The sequence below is a fragment of the Cryptomeria japonica genome, chromosome 2 (assembly GCF_030272615.1).
Source record: "Cryptomeria japonica chromosome 2, Sugi_1.0, whole genome shotgun sequence".
Classification (NCBI taxonomy): domain Eukaryota; kingdom Viridiplantae; phylum Streptophyta; class Pinopsida; order Cupressales; family Cupressaceae; genus Cryptomeria; species Cryptomeria japonica.
In genome coordinates, this window is record NC_081406.1 from 75,292,761 (window position 1) to 75,297,850 (window position 5,090).

The following is a 5,090-nucleotide window of genomic DNA, read 5'->3' on the forward strand; positions in this document are numbered from 1 at the left end:
TATAGTGTAGATGCATAAAACTTGGAGATATATATATATAATGAATAATGAGAGCTCTATTTATAGGGAAAATAAGGCAATGGATGGTTCAGATTGAATAATCTTAACAAGGGCTAGGATTGAAAGTTAATCAATCCATGTTGTTGGAATTTTTTATGTTCATGTTGTGATTGTCATTGATGGACACACACTTGCATTAAGATCCTCTTTATATGTATGAGTTAGAGCACAACCGGTATTTGTTCCAACCGGTATGTTGTAGGTATGTTGTATTATAGTCTTTAGACTATTGATGTTTTGCAAAATGTGTTTACCGGTCTAAAGCGGAATGTTGACCTCAAGCGGTACGAGGGATTAAAGTGGCATAACACATTTCTGTAGACATCTAAAAATGGTCAACGCTTGTGGAGTCATACTTTAACATTTGCACATTGCCTTATTTTAAGGTTTTTGCGTTGCATTAACATTTCTCCTATGTTGCACACTTGGTCTTTGTCATTTGCGAGCATCGAGTCATTCTTCTGCATTTCTTCATTTGTCTCGCTCTTGAATTTGGTCTTGTCGACAACAATCTTCAGTCATGATTTTGGTCGATCTTATCCTGTCGCATCAATGTGCGTGCTCTTTTGGCATATTTTGACATCATCAATTCAATTTCATTTTGGACATCGTCAATCCTAATCGATGATGGAATTAGGGTTTTGTCCTCTTACCAATCTTGTCATTTTGCAATCATTTGTCATCGATCGTCGTCCTTCTCAATCATGTCAATTTGGATCAATTAGTTATTGTTCCTCATCAATTGGCGCATTTATCAATCAAATCGTTTGTCAGCATTGGTCTTTTATCAAGTCAGAATCATGATCAAATCGATCCTACATCAAAACCTAATTGTCATCCTTGCAATTCTAATTCGTCTTCTAGGGTTTCATGATTTATTCATTTAACCTTGTTTGTCATTTCTCCCTCTAGGTTAAATAGTTTATTTATCCTAAGTCTTCTTGTCACAATTAAATGTTTATTTAATTGGCTAATTAATTCCTCTCTCTCTTTGTGAATTAATTAATGAATGAAAAATTATTAATTAATTTACCTAATTTTCCTCATTTTTCTAATTTCCTAATTTCTAATTCATCTAATTTCAATTCTCTCCTATTTTTCTCCTAATTTCATGGGAATGACATAGCAAAGTTGTCATAATTTGTCATAATTGACAATCAATCAATTTTGACATAGAAATTTGTCATAATTTTGTCAAAATTATCAATCAATCAATCTTGCATAGAAAGTGCAAATTTGTCATAATTTGTCATATTTGTCATTTTTGATTTGAAATTTTCTTTCAAATCTCTTCATGCTAATCTTGTCTTTTCTCCAATTTCTCTATAAATTAGATGAATCACTTTTTCGAACCCCTGATCCCTGATCCCTGGTCGAATCAATCACACTTTGAGTATTCTTGTGCTACTTGTCAATCTTGCTTTCACATCATGCTTATGCACTAGTAGGTGAGATCCACAAACAAAGCTATTTGAAGGAGAAAGAAGGACAATGGAGCCACATGAAGGAGACATTCAAGTTTGCAATGGTTTGTGTTTGAATTGATGTCTTGTTTTCATGTCTTTATTGAGTGTAATTAGGATTGTTATCACTGCATTTGAGTTTTGTGATTGAACTAGACTAATATTGATTTGCTTTGATGATTTCCACATTTCCTATCTACATTAATTGGTGAACCCGATGTGAACTAACCCCCTAACCATGCTTTTGAGTGCTTTTGAGGTGATTTGCAGGTAAAAAACCCAAGAAACAGGGTAATGCAGGGCTTTCTGAGAACTTCTGCGCCTGTGTATGAGCAATTTGCGCCTATGTCAAGCAATCTGCGCCTATGTTAAAGACTTTTGTGCTTGTGTCAAAGGGATCTGCGCCTGTGTAAGACATTTTGTGCCTGTGTAGGGCTAGAAACAGGGGTAAAAAGTAGTGTTTCTTACTTGCAAAATTGTTTTGTTTTGCATTCTATTTCTGCTTTTTGGTTTTTTGGTACTGATTCTTTGTGTAGCACCTTGGCATTACGAATGACAAAGACAACAAATGAAACTACTAACAGATCTTATGTAGGTTTGATAGTCAAAGACTAAACAAATAAAACTTCTGACTTGGTGGTTTTGCAGGTTGCCTTGTACTTCGACTAAACTTTGTGTTTGAAATTCATAGTTAGGCACCTAGTATATTTGCTAAGTAGGATGGAATGAATGTGTGTTTGCTTTGATTGTTGAGTTTGACATTGGAGTAGGAGAGTATGCTCTCATCCTTCTTAGGGTGATCAAAAATCCAGATCTTCGATATCATTCTCTTGTTTTAGATTGTTTGTCGCCTTTAGAGGGCCTGCCTTCCCGACCATTTGCTTTCTTTTGCAAGCAAGTGATAATCATGAGAAGGGAACGACCCAAAGTGAGTACAGCTAGAATACCTTGGCATTCTAACTCACTATAAACAAATACTTGATGGGCGAAAGCTTTGAAGGAAGGGTTACGTGGGAATTGTAGTTACTTGGGAAGTGATGACCCTTGGACTCTTTCTCATATCAACATCTAAGTAGGGCCTCGCGGTCTAAATCGTGCTTGCGCAACTACATTTGTTTGGTATCTTGGTGGGCTTAATGTCTCAATCATGCTTGCGTGACACTAAGGAGTAACACTTAATAGAAATCCTTACTAAACAACTTGTATTTAGAGGCCAAAAATCCTTCTAGTTTCTTGAGAAGGACAAGTTCAGATATTTGGAAGAGATACTAAGTTCGCCATGGGGAGATTTCAATGGGGACTGATGCTTGGCTGCCCTGAGAAGTGAGTGTTGTGGAGGGGAGCCCGTGGGGTCAAGCATCTATGTATTCTCCTTGAATCCCATAACGAGTCTACCTCTCAAGTACCTAATGTCCTTGCCTACCATAAGAAATGTGTGAATGAGCATGGTTGTCTTGAGTCTAAGTTGAAATATCTTGTCTTCTTTGCTTGTCAAAAAATGAATTGTATCTCATTTCAAAAACAAGACAAATTGATTCAAAACAAGGTTAAACACAAGAACATTTCATCTAGCAAAGTTCAAAACACCTTCAAACATGGTTGTCAAACATTGTTCAAAATCTTGTCTCAACATTCATGTCACTTAGATTTAGGTTCATCCTAGGTTTGCATTTTGCAGAGTTCATTGTCAAGTACCAAGGTTAGGTTTCACCTAGGTCATACTCCTTTGCATATCAATAAGGGTCATCCATTTGCATGTGTCCTCTTGCATTAGAGTAATACCATTGTCATACATTTGCATTTGCATACCCTAGGTCTCTTCATTAAGTTTAGGTCATTATCATATCATATTAGGGTCATTTGCATAGTAATTTTCCCTTTGCATATAGTGTCAAAACTAGGTTTTGTCATACTTGAGTAATCCAAATCTTTGATAAACCCTAAGTCATTGTTAGGAAGTCTAGACCTTATCAAACTTTTTGTCTTTTTGTCATCAATGTCATTTCGTCAAACCTAGCTTAGTATCCAAGCATATAGGGGAGACATTGTCATTTTGTCCTTTTGTCACTTGGTCCTTTTGTCCTTCGAGGTCTAGACATCATTTCAATTTCCTAAGGGTTTCTTTCTTAGATTTGCATTCCAAAAAGTTTGTCAAAATCTTGAAAAACACCAAAAACATAGGTTGCATTCTTGCCATAGATTGCATTTTCACCTATTTAGTTTGCATTTAGTTGCATATCATACATTATCCTTGAAAAATTCCAAAAATATTGCATTGCATAGTGACATGTCTATTGAAACAAGGTTTCAAGCACCAATGATGCAACAAAGTTTGACATATCAACCAACAATGCAATCACAATTCTATCCAACCCAACAACAATGCAATCACAATTCTATCCAACCCAACAACAAGGCAATATCGATCAAACTTTTTATGATGAAACAAGTCTCCAAATACAAAAACTAGAAGAGAAACTAGCTCAAGAAAATGAGATTTTGGAACAAAGAGTGAAAAACATTGAGAAGAATAGATCACAAACGTCCAAAATGTTTCAAAAATTTTGAGGTCGAAATCCAAAAATTGAGCCAATTGATGTAAGATCTCTTATTGAATGATTAGACATACCAGCTCTCCTCTCACAAATAGAGATGATGAAACAATTTCAAGAAAAGAGACAACATCAATTTCAACATTATATGCCTCCACAACAAGAACAAGAAGGTGTTTACTATCAATCAGATTTTCAACCAATACAACCAATTGTTCAACATTTCCAACAAACACAACCAATTGTTCAACATATACAACCAATGGTCCAATTTCAACAATATGTCCAACCAACTATACAATGTCCACAAATGGTTCAACCAATGGTGGAATATCAACAAGTTCAATCAACATATCAATGTCAACAACCACAACCAAATATTCAAAAACAAAGGTTGCAGCACACACCAAGCCAAATTTTGAACATGTCAAACCAATTTGATCAACATCTAGTTCGAAATCAAAACATGACATCAAACCAAGACCAACTCCTTGCCAAACAAGTTCAAATTCCAGATACAACTATGTCAAAACCTCGAAAGAAAGGTGGCTTTATTGCAAGGCTCTTAAGGAACCTACCAAGTGAGTTCTTTGAGGAAGATCAAGATAATACAACTATGTCTAGCAATGCTTCATCCCCCCATAAACAAATTGACTCTCCAATGGCATCTATCCCTACACCTTTAGAAGTTTCACAAGAACCTTCCATATTGTCCTCATCAAACAATACACCTAAGGATGTAATTATCCAAGAGCTATCCATAATTGATTGCCAAGATAATCCAATTCATGATGCACATCCTTGTCATGTTTCAGAAATACAAGACCTAATGCCACCATGCACTTTATTGCCATTACCTATTTTAGAGGACCCCATTCAAAGTCCCTCTTCCTCATGTTCAAGCATTGATTCCTTGCCAGAATCCATCACAAATGTTCAAAGTGCATTTCCTTCATGCCAAAACATTGGTTCCTTGTCAGAATCCCCCATGCATATCCAAATTCCAACCTCATGT